General features: G+C 53.3%; 3 pseudogenes; 1 reads left to right on the forward strand and 2 right to left on the reverse strand.

Moving 5' to 3' along the window:
* Positions 1-1,379: 1,379 nt before the first annotated feature.
* Positions 1,380-2,720, reverse strand: LOC117978732 (double homeobox protein 4-like protein 4; annotated as a pseudogene).
* Positions 2,721-8,640: 5,920 nt separating this feature from the next.
* LOC100989148 (double homeobox protein 4-like protein 4) lies at positions 8,641-10,094 on the reverse strand (annotated as a pseudogene).
* A 6,525-nt stretch (positions 10,095-16,619) lies between these two features.
* Positions 16,620-17,888, forward strand: LOC100985792 (double homeobox protein 4-like protein 4; annotated as a pseudogene).
* The last annotated feature ends 5,544 nt before the right edge of the window (positions 17,889-23,432 follow it).

Here is a 23,432-nt window from a genome sequence, read left to right on the forward strand (position 1 = left end):
ATTCTCACATATCTCTGCACTGATCACCCGGGTGATGTAACTACTGTCTTGGTTCAGCCTACAGGAGCGTTTTGACATATCTCTGCACTGATCCCCGGGTGATGTAACCCTTTTCTAAGCTCTGCCTACAGGGGCATTGTGACAGATCTCTCCACTGCTCACCCAGGTGATGTAACAATTGTCTGGGCTTTGCCTACAAGGGGCTTTGGGATATACATTTCCACTGATCAAACAGTTGATGTAACCCTTGTCAATGTTCTGCTTACAGGGGCTTTGGGACATATCTCTGCACTGATCACCCCAGGGAGGAAACTCTTGTCTTCACTCTGCCTACAGGAGGCTTTATGACTTACCCCTGCACTGATCACTAGGTGATGTAACACTTGTCTAGCCTCTGTCTACACGGGAATTTTCACATATCTCTACACTGATCACCTAAGTGATGTAACCCTTGTCTAGGTTCAGCCTACTGGGGATTTCTGACATACCTATGCACTGATCACTGAGGTGATGTAAATCATTTGCAGGCTTTTTGTACAGGGGCCTTGTGATATATCTCTGCACTGATCACCCAAATGTTGCAAATCTTCTCTAGGCTCTGCAGGGAGAGGGCATTGTGACATACTTCTGAACTGATCATCCAGGAGTTTTAAGTATTCTCCAGGCTTTGACTTAAGAGCGTCACTAGGTGTTGGGAGAGCCTCTGCCGGAATTTCACGGACAGACAAGGGCAAAGAGGGGACAGCGGTCTCCCTTGCACGTCATCCGGTGTGCACAATGAGCGCAAGTCTAGCCAGGAGGCCAGCAAAGAGAGCTAGAGGTCTGTGTTCCACCGCCAGGTGCTCCATCGTGGCAGCTGGGAGGCTGCTGGGCCACGGGCGGGCCGACGACGGTGACGCAGAGGCGCAGAGGAGGCGAGCTGCAGGAGGGGTGTCAAGCCTGGACGATGCGCGGGCCCGGTGTTTCGCGGGACGGGGGTCTCCACCCAGCCCAGGGAAGGACGCATTTTTCGGGGGTGGGGGGTGGGGGTGGGGATTGAATTGTCAGGCGGGGATGGGTTGGTGGAAAGACATGAGAGCTCTGCCCGGGCTGCTCCCAAAGCCCAGGCGGCTGCCCACAAACCCGCGCGTGTACTGTAGGCGGCCCACCTGCTGGTACCTGGGCTGGCTCTAGGATCCCCGGGATGCCCAGGAAAGAATGGCAGTTCTCTGCTGTGTGGAGTCTCTCACCGGGCCTAGACCTAGAAGGCAGGAATCTGAGGCCTGTCAGCACGGTGGAGGGGACGGGGGGAAGTCACCTCCCTCCATAGCAAGCCAAGTGTTCCCGCAAAAGAGAGGCCACAGCCCTGCCCCGACTTGACCCCGTCACAACCCCAAGTCCTAAATCTCCTCCAGTAGAGCCCGGTAATCTTCCTCGCTGAGGGGTTCTTCCAGCGAGGCGGCCTCTTCCAATGCCTCAATGTCCCCCATGGCCTCCGTTTCTAGGAAAGGTTGTGCCTGCTGCAGAAAGTCCTGGCTCGCCAGGAGCTCATCCAGCAGCAGGCAGGAGGGGAGTGCAGACGAGATCCCCGGCTCCTGGAGCACCTGGGAGAGCACTTGGATGCCTTGCATCTGCCCCTGCCGAGCGGAGGCGTCCGGGGGCGTGGGTTGGCGAGGTGGAGCTGCCCTGGCTTGGGGTTCCCACGCCGTCCCGGTGACCTGGAGACCCCAGACCCAGCCCCACCACGGACTCCCCTGTGACGCGGGTGGCGCAAGCTCACCTTGGCCTTTTGGCCCTGCTTGAGTGGGCCCAGGCTGTCCCACCACGTGAGGGCCCAGCAGGCTGTTGTGCTGCGGGTCCCAGTCCGCCCGGTTTTTGCCCGGGTGCGGAGGCCACCGAGGATCCAGAGGGTGGGAGAGCACCCCTTCCGGGGGAGCAGGGGACGCTTAGGCAAAATCTCCGCATGCCGGGGCAGGTTGGGATATCCACTCTGCCGGCCCGGCCTGGCTGGACTGGAGCACGTGGACAGCCCTCCATCCCTGGCTCACGAAAGCCCCCTGTGGGAGAGCCCCAGGTGCGCAGGGCATGTGGGGTGTGGGAAGCACCGTTCCCCACGCTCCGGTGTGGGCGAAGGCGACCCAAGAGGGAGCAGGGAGACACCCGCTGGGGGCCGCGTTGCACAGGCTGCCTGCCTGCGTGGGCGCCCTGCCTCCCTGTACCCGGTGCCTGGCCCTTCGATTCTGAAACCAGATCTGAATCCTGGACTCCGGTAGGCCCGTCTCTCTGGCAAGCTCTTCCCTGGCGGCGATGCCTGGAAGGCGATCCTTCTCAAAGGCCTGGAGGAGAAGGGTGGTCTGGGATCCGGTGACGGCGGTCTGCTTTCATCTGCCTTCTTGCGGACTGCGTCTCCCGGGCCAGGGCCGAGATTCCCCCCGGTGCTGCCTGAGCTGGCGTGACCTCTCATTCTGAAACCAAATCTGGACCCTGGGCTCCGGAATACCGATGACCTGGGCCAGCCCTTCTCTGATGGCGATGCCCGGTTACGGGTTCCGCTCAAAGCATTCTTGCAAGGCCTAGCATTGGCTCTGGGTCCAAACGAGTCTACTTCGCCGTCCCCGTCCCTGGGCTTCCGAGGGGAGGGTGCCGTCCGAAGGTGTCGGGAGGGCCATCGTGGGGAGTCCCAGCCGGAATTTCACGGACGGACACGGGCAGAGAGAGGCCGGCGGGCTCCCATGCACCTCAGCCGGCCTGTGCACTGTGGCAGGTGCATCCAGGAGGCCTGCCCGGACACCCAGCCAGCAGCCCTTATAAAGGCCAGCAGACAGGCAGGCTCCACCCCTTCATGAATGGCGGTGACCCCTGGGACAGCCTGCCACACACCAGAATGGTCACAGGGCTTCGAGGCCTGCGGCTGGGGGGTGGTGGGGTGAGGGGGAGGGTGAGGTGATGGCGGTGTTGGGGCCGGAGAGACAAAGAGGAAGGGGTGAGGGGTGCGCGTTTCAGGAGCTGGCTCTCTGGACCTCTCTAGGAATCCCGCGGGAACTGGAAGCCACTCTCTGGGCTCCCACGTGTCTTCAGGAGGGAGAAACCGGCCGGGGAGGGTGGAGGGGAGTGTGGAACTGAACCTCCGTGGGAGTCTTGAGTGTTCCAGGCCCTCTCTCCGTGAAGGAGTCAGTGCCTGTGGGTGTCGCCGTTGCCGAGACAGTCTCACACACGCAGGCGTGTGGCTGTCATTCTTTTCCACGTAGGAGACCAGAGCGAGACCCCAGAGAGAAGAAACCTCCCCGGCATGATGGCCTAACGATGGATTCCCATGTGTGGCAATATGGGGAGTCTGCAGTGTGGGCGGTTTCGAAACTGGCAAGTAGAGCAATGTCACCATGCGGGTCTTCCACCCTTCCCTGCATGTTTCCGGGTGCCCGAAGAGCTCCGGGAGAAAACAGTCAGCATGAAACATCTCTGAAGTGATCAACAAAGTGATTCAACTCTTGTCTAGGATGTGCCAACGGGGGCTTTTTGACATATCTCTGCACTGATCACCCAGGTGATGAGATTTTGTCTAGGCTTTGCCTATGCGGGCATTGTGACTTATCTCTACACTGATCACCCAGGTGATGTAACTCTAGTCTAGGCTCCACCTACGGGGTGTATTGTGACGTACCTCTGCACTGATCACCCAGGTGAAGTAACATTTATCTAGGCTCTGCCTACTGGGGCATTTTGACATAGCTCTGCACAGATCACCTAAGCTACGTAACTCTCTTCCACTCTCTGCCTACAGAGGGCATTGTGAAATATCTCTGCATTGATCACCAAGGTGATGTAACTCTTGTCTAGGCTCTGCTTACAGGGGGAATTGTGACATATCTCTGCACTGATAACCTAAGTGATGTAACACTTGGGTAGGCTCTGTCTACAGGGGCATTTTGACATATCCCTGCACTGTTAACCGAGGTGATGTAACTCTTGTCTAGGCTGTGCCCACAGGGGGATTGAGACATATCTCTGCACTGATCCCGAGGTGATCCAACTCTTTCCTGGTCTCTGCCTACTGGGGACATTGTGACATATCTCTGCACTGATCTCCCAGGTGCTGTAACTTTAGTCTAGGCTCTGGCTACACGGCACTGTGACATGTCACTGCACTGATCACCCAGGTGATATAACACTTGTCTAGGCTCTGCCTACAGGGGGCTTGTGACACAACTCTGCACTCGTCACCCAGGTGATTTAACTCTTCTCTACGATCTGCCTACAGGGTGCTTTGTGACATATCCCTGCAATGATCACCCAGGTGATATACCACTTGCAAGGGTCTGCCTACGGGGGCATTGTGACATAACTCTGCACTGATCACCCAGCTGATGGAACTCTTGTCTACGCTCTGCCAACAGTGGCATTGTGACATATCTCTGCACTGATCACCCAGGTGATGTAACTATTTTCTAGTATCTGCCTATAGCATGCTCTGTGACATATCCCTGCAATGATCACCCAGGTGATGTACCACTTTTCAAGGCTCTGCCTACAGGGACGTTGTGAAGTATCTCTGCACTGATCACCTATGTCATGTAACTCTTGTCTAGGCTCTGCCTGCAGTGGCATTGTGACATGTCTCTGCACTGATCATCCAAATGATGTAACTCTTGTCTAGGATCTGCCTAAAGGGACTTTGTGACATAACTCTGCACTGATCATCCAGGTGATGGGGCTTTTGTCTAGGCTCTGCCTAAGGGGGCATTGTGACATACTTCTGCACTGATCACCCAGGTGACGGACTCTTGTCTTGTAGCTGCCTATGGGGGCATTGTGACATATCTCTGCACTGATCACCCAGGTGATTCAACTCTTCTCTAGGATCTGCCCACAGGGGGTATTGTGAAATATCTCTGCACTGATCAACTAGGGGATGTAACACTTGTCTAGGCTCTGCCTACAGGGGCGTTTTCACATATCCCTGAACTGATGACAAAGGTGATGTAACTCTTCCCTGGTCTTTGCCTACATGGCACATTGTGACATATCTCTGCAATGATCACCCAGGTGATGCAACTCTTCTCTATACTCTGTCTACAGGGGACATTGTGTCATATCTCTGCACTGATCACACAGGTGAGGCAACTCTTCTCTATGCTCTGCCTACAGGGGGCATTGTGACATATCTCTGCACTGATCACCCGGTTGATGTACCTCTATTCTAGTCTCTGCCTACAGAGGGCGTTGTGACATCACTCTGCACGATCTCCCGGGTTATGTAACTCTTGTCTAGGCTCTGCCTATGGGGTCATTGTGACTTATATCTGCGCTGATCACCCAGGAGATGTGATTCTTGTCTAAGCTCTGCCTAGAGGAATATGGGGACATATCTCTGCACTGATCGCTGAAGTGACGTAAAATTTGTCTAGGCTTTGCCTACAGTGGGTTTTATGACATATCTCTGCACTGATCACCGAGGTGATGCAACTCTTATCTAGGCTCGGCCTACAGGGGGTATTGTGAGATATCTCTGCACTGATCACCCAGGTCAGGTAACTCTTGTCTAGTCTCTGCCTACAGGGGCATTTTCACATATGACTGCACTGATCACCGAGATGATGTAACTCTTGTATAGGCTTCGACGACAGGGAGCATTGAGACATATCTGTGCACTGATCACCAAGGTGATGCAACTCTGCTCTTGGATCTGCTTACAGGGGGCATTGTGACATATCTCTGCCCTGATCACACAGGTGATGTAACTCTTGTCTAAGCTCTGCCTACTGGAGACGTTGTGACATATCTTCGCACTGATCACCCAGGTGATGTCACTTTTGTCAAGGATATGGCTACAGGGATATTGTGACATGTCACTGCACTGATCACACAGCTGATGTAACACTTGTCTAGGCTCTGGCTACAGGGGCTTGTGACACGTCTCTGCACTGATCACCCAGGTGATGTAACACTTGTCTAGGCTCTGCCAAAAGGGGGCATTGTGACATAACTCTGCAGTGATCACCCAGGTGATGGGAATCTTGTCTAGGCTCTGTCTACAGGGGCATTGAGACATATCTCTGCACTGATCACACAGGTGATGTAACTCTTGTCTATATCTGTCTACTGGTGGCATTATGGCATATTTCTTCACTGATCACCCAGGTGATGGACTCTTGTCTTGGATCTGCCTGTGGGGGCATAATGACATATATCTGCACTGATCACTCATGTGATGTAACTCTTGTCTAAGCTGCGCCTAAAGGGGAATTGCGACAGATATCTCCACTGATTACCCAGGTGATTGACTCTTGTCTTGGATCTGTGTATCGGGGCATAGTGACATATCTCTGCACTGGTCACTCATGTGATGTAACGCTTGTCTAAGCTGCGCCTAAAGGGGAATTGTAACAGATATCTCCACTGAACACCCAGGTGATGTAACCATTTTCTGGGATTTGTGTACAGGGGGCTTTGTGACATATCTTTGCACTGATCGCCCAGGAGATGTAACTCTTGTCTAGGCTCGGCCTACAGGGTCTTTGTGACATATTTCTGCACTGATCCCTTAGGTGATGTAACTCTTGTTTAGGCTCTGCCTACAGGGGCTTTGTGATATATTTCTGTACTAATCACCCAGGTGATGTAACTCTTTTCTAGGCTCAACCTACAGGGTGTATTGTGACGTATCCCTGCACTGATCACCCAGGTGATGTAACATTTATCTAGGCTCTGCCTACTGGGGAGTTTTGACATAGCTCTGCACAGATCACCTGGGTTATGTAACACTTGTCCACTCTCTGCTACAGGGGCATTGTGAAATATCTCTGCACTGATCACCCAGGTAATGGGACTCTTCTCTATACTCTGCCTACAGGAGGATTTGTAACATATCTCTGCACTGATCACCGAGGTGATGGAAGTCTTGTCTAGGCTCTGTCTATGAGGGCATTGTGTCAAATATCTGTACTGATCACCCAGGTGATGTAACTCTTTTCTAGGCTCTGTCTACATGGATTTTTGTGACATATCACTTCACTAATCACCTAGGTGATGTAAGCCTCGTATGGGCTTTGCCTGCAGAAGTCTTTGTGACACGTTCATGCATTGATCTCTGAGGTGATGCAACTCATGTCTAGGCACTGCCTACAGGAAACCATGGTACATATCTCTGCACTGATCACCCAGGTGATGGACACTTGTCTTAGATCTGCCTACATGGACATTGTGACACATCTCTGATCTGATCAACCAAGTGATGAAACTCTTGTCTAGGCTCTGCCTACAGGGGCTTTGTGACACATCTCTGCACTGATCACCCTGGGGAGGGAACTCTTGTCTATGCTCTGCCTACAGGAGGCTTTATGACTTATACCTGCTCTGATACCCTAGGTGATGTAACACTTGTCTAGACTCTGCCTACACGGGAATACTCACATATCTCTGCACTGATCACCCAGTTGATGTAACTCCTGTCTAGGTTCAGCCTACAGGAGCATTTTGACATATCTCTGCACTGATCACCCAGGTGATGTAACCCTTGTCTAAGCTCTGCCTACAGGGGCATTGTGACAGATCTCTCCACTGCTCACCCAGATGATGTAACAATTGTCTGGGCTATGCCTACAGGGGGCTTTGTGATATACATTTCCACTGATCAAACAGGTGATGAACCGTTTTCAAGGTTCTGCTTACAGGGGCTTTGTGACATATCTCTGCACTGATCACCCCAGGGAGGAAAGGTTTGTCTACACTCTGCCTATAGGAGGCTTTATGACTTATCCCTGCACTGATCACTAGGAGATGTGACATTTGTCTAGCCTCTGTCTAAGGGAATTTTCACATATCTCTACACTGATCACCTAAGTGATGTAACCCTTGTCTAGATTCAGCCTACTGGGGATTTCTGACATACCTATGCACTGATCACCGAGGTGAAGTAAATAATTTCCAGGCTTTTTGTACAGGGGACATTGTGATATATCTCTGCACTGATCACCCAAATGATGCAAATCTTCTCTAGGCTCTGCAGGGAGGGGGCATTGTGACATATTTCTGAATGGATCATCCAGGAGATGTAACTATTCTCCAGGCTTTGACTAAAGAGCGTCGGAAGGTGTTGGGAGAGCCTCAGCTGGAATTTCAGGGACGGACAAGGGCACACAGAGGCCAGCGGGCTCCCTTAAACGTCAGCCACGGTGCGCAATGAGCGCAGGTCTAGCCAGGAGGACGGCAAAGAGAGCAAGAGGTGTGTGTTCTGCCGCCAGGCGCCCCATGGTGTCAGCTGGGAGTCTGCAGGGGCACGGGCAGGCCGGCGACGGTGACGCGGAGGCACAGCGGAGGCGAGCCTCCGGAGGTGTGTCAGGCCTGGACACTGCGCAGGCCCAGTGTTTTGCGGGATGAGGGTCTCCACCCAGCCCAGGGGAGGATGCATTTTCCAGGGGGTGTGGGGGTGGGGAGGGGTGGTCAGGCGGGGGTGGGGTGGGGGAAAGGCATGAGAGCTCTACCCGGGCAGCTCCCACAGCCCAGGCAGCTGCCCACAAACCCACACATGTGCAGTAAGGGGCCCACCTGTTGGTACCTGGGCCGGCTCTGTGATACCTGGGATGCCCAGGAAAGAATGGCAGTTCTCCACTGTGTGGAGTCTCTCACCAGGCCTGGACCTAGAAGGCAGGAATCCCAGGCCGGTCAGCCTGGTGGAGGGTGGGGGGAGGACACACCCCTCCATAGCCAGCCAGTTGTTCCCCGCAAAATGGAGGCCACCACCCTTTCTCGACCCGACCCTACCCTGTCCCAAACCCGCGTCCTAAACTCCTCCAGCAGAGCCCGGTATTCTTCCTCGCTGAGGGGTGCTTCCAGCGAGGCGGCCTCTTCCAAGGCCTCCAGCTCCCCTGGGGCCTCCGTTTCTAGGAAATGTTGTGCCTGCTGCAGAAACTCCGGGCTTGCCAGGAGCTCTTCCAGCAGCAGGCCGGAGGGGAGTGCAGATGAGCGCCCCAGCTCCTGGAGCGTCTGTGTGGGCCCCGGGATGCCTTGCGTCTGCCCGTGCCGCGCGGATGTTTCCGGGGGCGCGGGCTGGTGAGGTGGAGCTGCCCTGGCTTGGGGTTCCCACGCCGCCCCGGCGACCTGGAGACCCCGGCCCCAGCCACACCACGGAATCCGCTGGGATGCGGGTGGCACAAGCACACCTTGGTCCTGTGGCTCCACTTGAGCGGGCCCAGGCTGATCCATCACGCAAGGGCCCAGCAGGCCATCGCGCTGTGGTTCCCGGTCATCCTGGCTTATGCCTGGGTGCGGAGGCCACCGAAGAGCCTGAGGGTGGGAGAGCGCCCCTTCTGTACGAGCCGGGGCAACGTACCCAAAATCCCTGCGTGTCGGGGCATGGTGGGAGATCCCCTCTGCTGGCGCGGCCTGGCTGGGCTGGGCACGGGGACGGCCCTTGCTCCCTGGCTCAAGAAAGCCCCCTGTGGGAGAGCCCCAGGCGCGCAGGGAACGAGGCATGCATGAAGCCTCTTTCCCCACACGCCGGTGTTGGCGAAGGCGACCCACGAGAGAGCTGGGTGACACCCGCCAGGGGCAGTGTTGCACAGGCCGCCTGCCTGCACGGGCGCCCTGCCAGCCTATCCCGGTCACCTGGCCCTTCGATTATGAAACCAGATCTGAATCCTGGACTCCGGGATGCCAGTCTCTCTGGCCAGCTCTTCCCTGGCGTCGATGCCTGGAAAACGATCCTTCCCAAAGGCTCAGAGGAGCAGGGCTGTCTGGGATCCGGTGACGGCGGTCCGCTTTTGCCTGCCTTCCTGCGGGCCTCGTCTCCCAGGCCAGGGCTGAGATTCCCGCCGGTGCTGCCTCAGTTGACGTGCCCTCTCATGCTGAAACCAAATCTGGACCCAGGGCTCCGGAATGCTGATGGCCTGGGTCAGTCATTCTCTGGTGGCGATGCGCGGGTACGGGTTCCGCTCAAACCAGGCTCGCAGGGCCTCCCTTTGGCTTCGGGTCCAAACGAGTCTCCTTCGCCTTCCCTGTCCCCGGGCTTCCGCGGGGAGGGTGCCGTCTGAAGGTGTCGGGAGGGGCATCGCGGGGAGAACCGGTCGGAATTTCACGGACAGACACGGGCAGAGGGAGGCCGGCGGGCTCCCATGCACCTCAGCCTGCCTTTGCACTGCAGAAGGTGAAGCCAGGAGGCCTGCCAGGACAGAGAGCCAGCGGCTCTTATAAAGGCCCGCATGCAGGCAGGCTCCACCACTTCATGAATGGTGGTGAGCCCTGGGACATCCCACCCCACCCCGGAAGGGTCCCAGGGCGTTGAGACCTGCGGCGGAGCGATGTTGGTTTGGTGTCGTGATGGTGGTGATGGGGCCGGAGACACTAAGAGGAAGGGGGCGAGGGGGAAGGGGTGAGGGGTGCGCGTTTCGGGAGCTGGCTCTCCGGAACTCTCCATGCCCCTGCAGCCTCCCAGCTGCCACCATGGAGCACCTGGCGGCGGAACGCAAACCTCTAGCTCTCTTTTCTGGCCTCCTGGCCTGACCTGCACTCATTGTGCACCCAGGCTGTCATGCAAGGGAGATCGCTGGCCTCTCTGTGCCCTTGTCCATCCATGAAATTCTGGCTGAGTTTCTTGCAACACCTTCCGACGCTCTTTCGTCAAAGCCTGGAGAATAGTTACATCTCCTGGATGATCAGTTCAGAAACGTGTCACAGTGCTCCTTCCCTGCGGAGCCTAGAGAAGATTTGCATCATTTGGGAGATCAGTGCAGAGATATATCACAATGTCCCCTGTACAAAAAGCCTGGAAATTATTTATATCACTTCAGTGATCAGTGCATAGGTAAGTCAGAAATCCCCAGTAGGCTGAACCTAGACAAGGCTTACATCACTTAGGTTATCAGTGTAGAGATATGTGAAAATTCCCGTGTAGACAGAGCCTAGACAAGTGTTACAACACCTAGAGATCAGTGCAAGGATAGGTCATAAAGCCTCCAGTAGGCAGAGTGTAGACAAGTGTTTCCTCCCTATGGTGATCAGTGCAGTGATATGTCACAAAGCCCCTGTAAACAGAACCTTGAGAAGGGTTACATCACCTGTTTGATCAGTGGAAATGTGTATCACAAAGCCCCCTGTAGGCAAAGCCCAGACAACTGTTACATCACCTGGGTGAGCATTGGAGAGATCTGTCACAATGCCCCTGTAGGCAGAGCTTAGACAAGGGTTACATCACCTGGGTGATCAGTGTAGAGATATGCCAAAACGCTCCTGTAGTCTGAACCTAGACAGGAGATACATCACCCGGGTGATCAGTGAAGAGATATGCGAGATTTCCCGTGTAGGCAGAGCCTAGACAAGTGTTACATCACTTAGGGTATCAGAGCAGGTATAAGTCATAAAGCCTCCTGTAGGCAGAGTGTAGACAAGAGTCCCCACTCCAGGGTGACCAGTGCAGAGATGTGTCACAAAGCCCCTGTAGGCAGAGCCTAGACAAGAGTTTCATCACTTGATTGATCAGTTCAGAGATGTGTCACAATGTCCATGTAGGCAGATCTAAGACAAGATCCATCACCTGGGTGATCAGTGCAGAGATATGTACCAATGTCCCCTGTAGGCAGTGCCTAGACAACAGTTGCATCACCTAAGAGATCAGCGCATAGATATGTCACAAAGCCTTCTGTAGGCAAAGCCCATACAAGGCTTACATCACGTAGGTGATCAGTGCAGTGATATGTCACAAAAATCCCTGTAGACAGAGCCTAGAAAGCAGTTACATCACCTGGGTGATCAGTGCAGATATTTGACACAATGCCTCCATAGAAAGAGCCTAGAGAAGACTTCCATCACCTGGGTTATCAGTGCAGAGATATGTCTCAAATCCCCCTATAGGCAGCAAATAGAGAAGAGTCCCATCACCTGGATGATCAGTGCAGAGATATTTCACAATGACCCCTGTAGGCAGATAGTGGACAAGAGTTACTTAACCTAGGTGATCTGTGCAGAGCTTTGTCAAAACGCCCCTGTAGGCAGAGCCTAGATAAATGTTAGATCACCTGGGTGATCAGCACAGAGATTCATCACAATACCCCCTGTAGGTGGAGCCTAGACAAGAGTTACATCACCTGGGTGATCAGTGCAGAGATATGTCTCAAAGCCCCTGTACGCAGAGCCTAAACAAGAGTTACATCACCTGGGTGATCAGTGCAGAAATATTTCACAAAGCCCCTGTAGGCCGAGCCTAGGCTAGAGTTACATCTCCTGGGTGATCAGTGCGAAGATATGTCACAAAGCCCCCTGTAGACAAATCCCAGAAAATTGTTACATCACCTGGGTGATCAGTGGAGATATCTGTCACAATTCCCCTTTAGGCGCAGCTTACGCAAGCGTTACATCACATCAGTGATCAGTGCAGAGATATGTCACTATGCCCCCATAAGCAGATCCAAGACAAGAGTCCATCACCTGGGTGATCAGTGCAGAAATATAACACAATGCTGCCATTAGGCAGACAGAGACAGGAGTTACATCACCTGCATGATCACTGCAGAGATATGTCACAATGCCCCTGTAGGCAGAGCCTAGACACGAGTCCCATCACCTGGGTGATGTTATGTCACAGTGCCCCCTTTTGGAAGAGCCTAGACAAGGGTGAAATCACCTGGGTGATCAGTGCAGAGATGTGTCACAAGCCCCCTGTAGCCAGAGCCTTGACAAGAGTTACATCAGCTGTGTGATCAGTGCAGTGACATGACACAATGTCCCTGTAGCCCTATCCTTGACAAAAGTGACATCACCTGGGTGATCAGTGCGGAGATATGTCACAATGTCTCCGATAGGCAGAGCCTAGACAAGAGTTACATCACCTGGGTTATCAGGGCAGAGATATATCCCAATGCCCCCTGTAAGCAGATACCAGACAAGAGTTGCATCACCTAGGTGATCATTGCAGAGATATGTCTCAATGCCCCCTGTCGGCGAAGCCTATACAAGAGTTACATCATCTCGGTGATCAGTGCAGTGATATGTTAAAATGCCCCTGTAGTCAGAGGCTAGACAAGGGTTCATCACCTGGGTGATCAGTGCATAGATATCTCACAATACCCACTGTAAGCAGATCCTAGACAAGAGTTACATCACCTGGGTGATCAGTGCAGAGATATGTCATAAATCCCACTGTAGGAAAAGCCTAGACAATTTTACATCACCTCAGCGATCAGTGCACAGTTCTGTCCCAATGCCCCTCGAGGCAGAACTTCAAAAAGTGTCACATCTCCTGGGTGATCATTGCAGAGATAAGTCACAATGCCCCCGTAGGCAGAGGCTAGACGAGTGTTACATAACCCGGGTGATCCTTGCAGAGTGATGTCACAATGCCTTCTGTAGGCAGAGACTACAAAAGAGTTACATCACCTGGGTGATCAGTGCAGAGTTATGTCACAATGCCCCCTGTAGAAAGAGAATAGAGAAGAGTTGCATCCCCTTGTTGATCAATGCAGAGATATGTCACAATGTCCCCCGTAGGCAGAGCATAGAGAATAGTCGCATCACCTGGGTGATCAGTGCAGACATATGTCATAAATCCCACAGCAGGCAAAGCCTGGACAAGTTTTAAATGACCTCAACGATCAGTGCAGAGATATGTCACAATGCCCCTCTAGGCAGAGCCTAGACAAGAGTTACATAACCCGGGTGATCCCTGCAGAGTGATGTCACAATGCCCCCTGTAGGCAGAGCATAGAGAAGAGTTGCATCACCTGGGTGATCAGCGCAGAGATATGTCACAATGACCCCTGAAGGCAGAACATAGAGAAGAGTTGCATCACCTGGATTAGCAGTGCAGAGATATGTCACTATGTCCCCTGTAGGCAAAGCCTAGGCAAGAGTTACAATACTTTTGTCATCAGTTCAGGGATATGTGAAAATGCCCCTGTAGGCAGAGCCTAGACGAGAGTTACATCACCAAGTTGATCAGTGCAGAGATATTTCACAATACCCCCTTTAGGCAGATCCTACACAAGAGTTGAATCACCTGGGTGATCAGTGCAGAGATATTTCACAATGCCCACTTTGGGCAGAGGGTAGAGAAGAGTTACATCACCTAGGTGATCAGTGCAGAGATTTGTCAAAGTTCCCAGTAGGCAGTGCTTATAAAACTGTTACATCACCTACGTGATCAGTGCAGAGATATGTCACAAAACTCCTGTAGGCAAAACTTAGATGAGCTGCATCACATGTGTGATCAGTGCAAATGTATGTCACAAAGCCCCCTGTAGGCAAAGCCTAAATAATACTTACATCACTTGGGTGATCAGTGGCTAGATCTCTCACAATTCCCCTTTAGGCAGAGCTTATACAACAGTTACATCACCTGGGTGATCAGTGCGGAGGTATGTAACAGTGCCCCCATAGGCAGATCCAAGACAAGAGTCCGTCACCTGGGTGATCAGTGCAGAAATATGTGAAAATGCCCCCAGTAGGCGGAGCCTGGAGAAGAGTCCCATCACCTGGGTGATCAGTGCAGAGATATTTCACAATGCCTGTGCAGGCAGAACGTAAGCAAGAGTTACATAACCTAGATGATCAGTGCAGAGATGTGTCACAAGGCCCCCTATAGTCAGAGCCTGGAGAAGAGTTACATCACCTCAGTGATCAATAAAGTGATATGTCACTATGCCCCGTAGGCAGAGCTTAGTCAAGCATTATGTCACCTGGGTATCAGTGCAGAGATATGTCACAAAGCCCCCATACACAGAGCCTAGACAAGAGTCCCATCACCTGGGTGATCAGTGCAGAAATATGTCACAATGCCCCCATAGGTAGAGCCTAGACAAAAGCCCCATCACCTGGATGGTCAGTACAGAGTTATGTCACAAAGTCCTTTAGGCAGATAATAGAAAACGTTTACATCACTCGGATGATCAGTGCAGAGATATGTCACAATGCCACTGTAGGCAGAGCATAGACAAGAGTTACATGACCTAGGTGATCAGTGCAGAGATACATCCCAATGTACCTGTAGGCAGAGCCTTGACATGTGATACATCAACTGGGTGATCATTGCAGGGATATGTCACAAAGCACCCTGTAGGCAGATATTAGAAAAGAGTTACATCACCTGGGTGATCAGTGCAGAGATATGTCACAATGCCACTGTAGGCAAAGCCTAGACAAGAGTTACCTGACCCAGGTGATCAGTGCAGAGATACACCGCAATGCCCCTGTAGGCAGAGCTTTGACAAGTGGTATATCACCTGGGTGACCATAGCAGGGATATGTCACAAAGCACCCTGTAGGCAGATCCTAGAGAAGAGTTATATCACCGGAGTGATCAGTGCAGAGATATGTCACAAGCCCCTGTAGGCAGAGACTAAACAAGAGTTACATCACCTGGGTGATCAGTGCAGAAATATGACACAAAGCCCCTGTAGACCGATCCTAGACAAGAGTTACATCTCCGGGGTGATCAGTGCAAAGATATTTCACAAAGCCCCCTGTAGACAAATCCCATAAAATTGTTACAACACCTGGGTTATCAGTGAAGATATCTGTCACAATTCCCCTTTAGGCGCAGCTTAGACAAGCGTTACATCACATGAGTGATCAGTGCAGAGATATGTCACTATGCCCCCAAAGGCAGATCCAAGACAAGAGTCCATCACCTGGGTGATCAGTGCAGAAACATGCCACAATGCCGCCAGTAGGCAGATATAGACAAGAGTTACATCACCTGGGTGATCAGTGTAGAGATATGTCACAATGCCCCCATAGGCAGAGCCTAGACAAGAGTCCCATCACCTGGGTGATCAGTGCAGATATATGTCACAAAGCCCCTGTAGGCAGAGGCTAGACAAGAGTTACATCACTTTGTTGATCAGTTCAGAGGTGTGTCATGCTGACTGTTTGCTCCCAGAGCTCTGCGGGCACCCGGAAACATGCAGGGAAGGGTGGAAGACCGTCATGGTGCCTTCGCTGTCCTTGCCAGTTTCCAAACCGGCCACACTGCAGACTCCCCATGTTGCCGCGCACGGAAATCCATCGTCAGGCTATCTCGCTGGAGAGGCATCTTCTCTCTGGTGTCTCGCTCTGGTCTTCTACGTGGAAATGAACGAGAGCCACACGACTGCGTGTGTGAGACTGTCGGGGCAATGGCGACACCCACAGGCACTGCCTCCTTCATGGAGAGAGGGCCTGGAACACTCATGACTCCCACGGAGGTTCAGTTCCACACTCCCCTCCACCCTCCCACTTCGGATTCTCCCTGCTGATGACGCGTGGCAGCCCAGAGAGCGGCTTCCAGTTCCGGCGGGATTTCTGGAGAGGTCCGGAGAGCCAGCATCCGAAACACGCCCCCCTCACCCTTTCCCCATCGCCCCCTTCCTCTTCGTGTCTTTGGCCCCACCACCGCCATCACCAAACCCTCACCCCCAATCCACCACCCCCCGGCCGCAGGACTCGATGTCCTGGGACCCTGCCGGGGTGGGGCGGGTTGTCGCTGGGCTCACCGCCATTCATGAAGGGGTGGAGCCTGCCTGCCTGCGGGCCGTTATAAGAGCCGCTGGCTGGCTGTCCGGGCAGGCTTCCAGGCTGCACCTGCCGCACTGCACAGGCCGGCTGAGGTGCACGGGAGCCCGCCGGCCTCTCTCTGCCTGTGTCCGTCTGTGAATTTCCGGCCAGGGCTCCCCGTGATGGCCCTACCGACACCTTCGGACGGCACACTCACCGCGGAAGCCCGGGGACGGGGATGGTGAAGGAGACTCATTTGGTCCCCGAGCCAAAGCGAGGCCCTGCGAACCTGCTTTGAGTGGAACCCGTACCTGGGCATAGCTGCCAGAGAACGGCGGGCCTAGGCCATTGCCATTGAGGAGCCCAGTGTCCAGATTTGGTTTCAGAATTAGAGGTCACGCCATCTAAGGCAGCACCAGTGGGAATCTCGGCTCTGGCCCGGGAGACGCGGCCCGCAAGAAGGCAGGCGAAAGCGTACCACCGTCAACGGATCCCAGACAGCCCTGCTCCTCTAAGCCTTTGAGAAGGATCGCTTTCCAGGCATCGCCGCCAGGGAAGAGCTGGCCAGAGAGACGGGCTTCCCAGAGTCCAGAATTCAGGTCTGGTTTCAGAATCGAAGGGCCAGGCACCCGGGACAGGCTGGCAGGGCGCCCGCGCAGTCTGGCGGCCGGTGCAACCCGGCCCCTGGCGGGTGTCACCCTGCTCCCTCGTGGGTCGCCTTCGTGCACGCCGGCGCATGAGGAAAGGCGCTTCCCCCACCTCACGTGCCCTGCGCGCCTGGGGCTCTCACACAGGGGACTTTTGTGAGCCAGTGAGCGAGGGCCATCACCGTGCTCCAGCCCGGCCAGGCCGCGCTGGCAGAGGGGATCTCCCAAACAACCCCGGCACGCAGGGATATTGCCTACGCCACCCAGTCTCCTCCGGAAGGGGTGCTCTCCCACCCTCAGGCTGCTTGGCGGCTTCCGCACCCAGGCAAAAGCCGGCAGGACCAGGACCCACAGCGCGACGGCCTGCCGGGCCCTTGCGTGGTGGGACAGACAGGGCACGCTCAAGCAGTGCCACAGGGTGAAGGTGTGCTTGTGCCACCCATTTCCCAAGGGAGTCCATGGTGGGGCTGGGGCCGGGGTCCCAAGGTCGCTGGGGCGGCGTGGGAACCCCAAGCCGGGGCAGCTCCACTTCACCAGCCCACGCCCCCGGAGGCCTCCGCGCGGCAGGGGCAGATGCAAGGCATCCCGGCGCCCTCCCAGGCGTTCCAGGAGCTGGGGCGCTCGTCTGCTCTCCCCTCAGGCCTGCTGCTGGATGAGCTCCTGGCGAGCCTTGAGTTTCTGCAGCAGGCACAACCTTTCCTTGAAACGGAGGACCCGGGGGAGTTGGAGGCCTTGGAAGAGGCCGCCTTGCTAGAAGCACCCCTCAGCGAGGAAGAATACCGGGCTCTGCTGCAGGAGATTTAGGACGCGAGGTTTGGACGGGGTCGGCTCGGGGCAGGGCGGTGGCCTCTCTTTCGCGGGGAAAACCTGGCTGGCTATGGAAGGGCATGTCTTCCCTCCACCCCCTCCACCGGGGTGACCGGCATGGGATTCCTGCCTTCTAGGTCTAGGCCCGGTGAGAGACTCCAAACAGCACAGAACTGCCATTCTTTCCTGGTCATCCCGGGGATCCCAGGTCCGGCCCAGGTACCAGCAGGTGGGCCGCCCACTGCGCACGCGCAGGTTTGCGGGCAGCCGCTTGGGCTGAGGGAGCAGCCCGGGCAGAGCTCTCATGCCTTTCCACCACCCCACTCCCGCCTGAATACCCCCTCCCCACCCCCAACCCCCACCCCCGGAAAATGTGTCCTCCCCTGGGCTGGGTGGAGTCCCCTGTCCCGTGAAACACCGGGCCCATGCAGCGTCCAGGCCTGACACCCCTCCAGCGGCTCGCCTCCTCTGCACCTCCATGCCACCGTCGCCAGCCCGTCCGTGCCCCTGCAGCCTCCCAGCTGCCTCCATGGAGAACCTGGCGGCGGAACGCAGACCTCCAGATCTCTTTGCCAGCATCCTAGGTAGACCTGCGCTCATTGCGCACCCCGGCTGACGTGCAAGGGAGCCAGCTGGCCTCTCTGTGCCCTTGTCTGTCTGTGAAATTCCAGCTGAGGCTCTCCCAACACCTTCCAACTCTCTTTGGTCAAAGCCTGTAGAATAGTTACATCTCCTGGATGATCAGTTCAGAAGTATGTCACAATGTCCCCTCCCTGCGGAGCCTAGAGAAGATTTGCATCATTTGGGTGATCAGTGGAGAGATATATCACAATGTCCCCTGTACAAAAAGCCTGGAAATGATTTACATCACCTCGGTGATCAGTGCATATGTATGTCAGAAATCCCCACTAGGCTGAACGGAGACAAGGGTTACATCACTTAGGTGATCAGTGTAGAGATATGTGAAAATTCCCGTGTAGACAGAGCCTAGACAAGTGTTACATCACCTAGTGATCAGTGCAGGGACAAGTCGTAAAGCACCCTGTAGGCAGAGTGTAGAAAAGTGTTTCCTCCATGGGGTGATCAGTGCAGAGATATGTCACAAAGCCCCTGTAAGCAGAACATTGACAAGGGTTACATCACCTGTTTGATCAGTGGAAATGTATATCACAAAGCACCCTGTAGGAAAAGCCCAGACAATTGTTACATCACCTGGGTGATCAGTGCAGAGATATATCAAAACACTCCTATAGGCTGAACCTAGACAGGAGTTCCATCACCCGGGTGATCAGTGCAGACATATATGAGAATTCCCGTGTAGGCCGAGTCTCGACAAGTGTTACATCACCTAGGTTATCACTGCAGGTATAAGTCATAAAGCCTCCTGTAGGCAGAGCGTAGACAAGAGTTCCCTCCCCAGGGTGATCAGTGAATAGATGTGTCACAAAGCACCTGTAGGCAGAGCCTAGACAAGAGTTTCATCACTTGGTTGATCAGTTCAGAGATGTGTCACAATGTCCATGTAGGCAGATCTAAGACAAGAGTCAATCACCTGGGTGATCAGTGCAGAGATATGTACCAATGTCCCCTGTAGGCAGTGCCTAGACAAGAGTTGCATCACCTCAGAGATCAGTGCATAGATATGTCACAAAGCCTTCTGAATGCAAAGCCCATACAAGCCTTACATCACGTAGGTGATCAGTGCAGTGATATGTCACAAAAATCCCTGCAGACACAGCCTAGAAAAGAGTTACATCACCTGGGTGATCAGTGCAGATATTTGACACAATGCCCCCAAAGACACCGCCTAGACAAGTCTTCCATCACCTGGGTGATCAGTGCAGAGATATGTCACAAATCCCCCTCTAGGAAGAGTATAGAGAAGAGTCCAGAGACATTTCACAATGCCCCCTGTAGGCAGAGAGTGGACAAGAGTTACATAACCTAGGTGATCTGTGCAGAGCTATGTCAAAACGCCCATGTAGGCTGAGCCTAGATAAATGTTACATCATCTGGGCGATCAGTGCAGAGGTATGTCACAATACCCCCTATAGGTGGAGACTAGACAAGAGTTACATCATCTGGGCGATCAGTGCAGAGGTATGTCACAATACCCCCTATAGGTGGAGACTAGACAAGAGTTACATCATCTGGGGGGTCAGTGCAGAGATATGTCACAAAGCCCCCGTAGGCAGAGCCTAAACAACAGTTACATCTCCAAGGTGATCAGTGCAGAAATGTCACAAAGCCCCTGTAGGCCGAGCCTAGACAAGAGTTACATCTTCTGGGTGATCAGTGCAAAGATATGTCACAAAGCCCCCTGTAGACAAATCCCAGAAAATTGTTACATCACCTGGGTGATCAGTGGAGATATCTGTCACAATTCCCCTTTAGGCGCAGCTTATACAAGCGTTACATCACATGAGTGATCACTGGAGAGATATGTCACTATGCCCCCATAGGCAGATCCAAGACAAGAGTCCATCGCCTGGATGATCAGTGCAGAAATAAGCCACAATGCCGGCAGTAGGCAGATATAGATAAGGGTTACATCACCTGCGTGATCACTGCAGAGATATGTCACAATTCCCCTGTAGGCAGAGCCTAGAAAAGTGTTCCATCACCTGGATGATCAGTGCAGAGTTGTGTCACAATGCCCCCTTTTGGCAGAGCCTAGACAAGTGTTACATCACCTGGGTGATCAGTGCAGAGATGTGTTAGAAGCCCCCTGTAGCCATAGCCCAGACGAGAGTTACATCAGCTGTGTGATCAGTGCAGTAACATGTCACAATTTCCCTACAGCCATATCCTTGACAAAAGTGACATCACCTGGGTGATCAGTGCGGAGATATGTCACAATAACTCCAGTAGGCAGAGCCTAGACTATAGTTACATAACCTGGGTGATCAGGGCAGAGATATGCCACAATGCCCCCTGTAAGCAGATCCCAGACAAGAGTTGCAACGCCTCGGTGATCAGTGCAGTGATATGCTAAAATGCCCCTGTAGGCAGAGCCTATACAAGAGTTACATCAACTGGGTGATCACTGAAGAGATATGTCACAATGCCCCCTGGAGGCAGAGCATAGAGAAGAGCTGCACCACCTGGGTGATCAGTGAAGAGATATGTCACAATGTCCGCTGTAGGCAGAGCATACAGAAGACTCGCATCACCTGGGTGATCAGTGCTGAGATATGTCACAATGTCCCCTGTAGGCAAAGCCTAGGCAAGAGTTACATCACCTTTGTCATCAGTTCAGGGATATTTTAAAACGCCCCTGTAGGCAGAGCCCAGACGAGAGTTACATCACCTAGTTGATCAGTGCAGAGATATTTCACAATACCCCTTGGAGGCAGATCCTAGACAAGAGTTGAATCACCTGGGTGATCAGTGCAGAGATATTTCACAATGCCCCCTTTGGGCAGAGGGTAGACAAGAGTTACATCACCTAGGTGATCAGTGCAGAGATTTGACAATATTCCCTGTAGGCAGTTCTTATAAAAGTGTTACTTCACCTTAGTGATCAGTGCAGATATATGTCACAAAGCTCCTTTAGGCAGAACTTAGATGAGTTACATCAACTGGGTGATCAGTGCAAATGTATGTCACAAAGCCCCCTGTAGGCAAAGCCTAGACAATAGTTACATCACTTGTGTGATCAGTGGCGAGATCCCTCACAATTCGCCTGAAGGCAGAGCTTATACAACAGTTACATCACCTGGGTGATCAGTGCAGAGATATGTCACAATGCCCCCTTAGGCAGAGCGTAGACAAAAGCCCCATCACCTGGATGATCAGTGTAGTTACGTCACAAAGTCCCTTTAGGCAGATCCTAGACAAGTGTAACATCACTTGGATGATCAGTGCAGAGATATATCACATTGACACTGTAGGCAGAGCCTAGACAAGGGTTACATGACCTAGATGATCAGTGGAGAGGTACGTCGCAATGTCCCTGTAGGCAGAGCCTTGACAACTGGTACATCACCTGGGTGATCATTGCAGGGATATTTCACAAAGCACCCTGTAGGTAGATCCTAGAAAAGAGTTACATCACCTGGGTGATCAGTGCAGTGATATGTCACAATGCCACTGTAGGCAGAGCCTAAACAAGTGTTATATCACCTGGGTGATAAGTGCAGTGATATGTCACAATGCCCTGTAGCCAGATCCTAGACTAAAGTTGCAGCACCTGGGAGATCATTGCAGAGATATGTCACAATATCCCCAGTATGCAGAGACCAGTCAAGAGTTGGATCACCTAGGAATCAGTGCAGAGATATGTCTCAATCCCCTTGTAGGCACAGCCTAGACAAGAGTTACACCACCTCGGTTGACAGTGCAGAGATATGTCAAAATGCCCCTGCAGGCAGAGCCTACACAAGTGTTACCTCACTTAGGTGATCAATGCAGAGATATGTCACAATACCCCCTGTAAGCAGAGCCTAGACAAGAGTTACATCTCCTGGGTGATCAGTGCAGAGGTATGTGACAATGCCCCTTTAAGCAGAGCCTGGACAATTGTTCCATCACCTGAGTGATCAGTGCAGAGATCTGTCACAATGCCCCTTTAGGCAGAGCTTAGACCAGAGTTACATCACCTGGGTGATGAGGGTAGCGATATCTCAAAATGACCCTATAGGCAAATCCAATAAAAGATAGTGTCACCTGGGTGATCAGTGCAAAAATATGTGGCAATGCCCCCAGTAGGCAGAGACTAGAGAAGAGTCCCACACCTGGGTGATCAGTGCAGAGATATTTCTCAGTGCCCTTTCAGGCAGAGTGTAAGCAAGAGTTACATCACCTAGATGATCAGTGCAGAGATATGTCACAAGGCCCCCTATACGCAGAGCCTGGAGAAGTGTTACATCACCTCGGTGATCTATGCAGTGATATGTCACTATGCCTCGTAGGTAGAGCCTAGTCAAGCGTTCCATCAGCTGGGTAATCAGTGCAGAGTTATGTCACAAAGCCCCCATACACAGAGCCTAGACAGGAGTCCCATTACCTAGATGACCAGTGCAGAAATATGTCACAATTCCCCCATAGGCAGATCCAACACGAGTTTCATCACCTGGGTGATCAGTGTAGAGATATGTCACAATGCCCTCATAGGCAGAGCCTAGACAAAAGTCCCATCACGTGGGTGATCAGTGTAGAGATATGTCACAAATTCCCTGTAGGCAGAGCCTAGACAAGGGTTACATCTCTTTGTTGATCAGTTCAGAGATGTGTCAGGCTGACTGCTCCCGGAGCTCTGCGGGCACCGGGAAACATGCAGGGAAGGGTGGAAGACCGGCGTGGTGCCCTCGCTGTCCTTGTCAGTTTCCAAACCAGCCACACTGCAGACTCCCCATGTTGCCGCACACGGGAATCCATCGTCACGCCTGGGAGGCATCTTCTCTCTGGGGTCTCGCTCTGGTCTCCTACGTGGAAATGAACGAGAGCCACACGCCCGCACGTGTGAGACTGTCCTGGCAACGGCGACCCCCACAGGCACTGCCTCCTTCACTGAGAGATGGTCTGGAACTCTCAAGACTC

The sequence above is a fragment of the Pan paniscus genome, chromosome 16 (genome assembly GCF_029289425.2).
Source record: "Pan paniscus chromosome 16, NHGRI_mPanPan1-v2.0_pri, whole genome shotgun sequence".
NCBI lineage: Eukaryota > Metazoa > Chordata > Mammalia > Primates > Hominidae > Pan > Pan paniscus.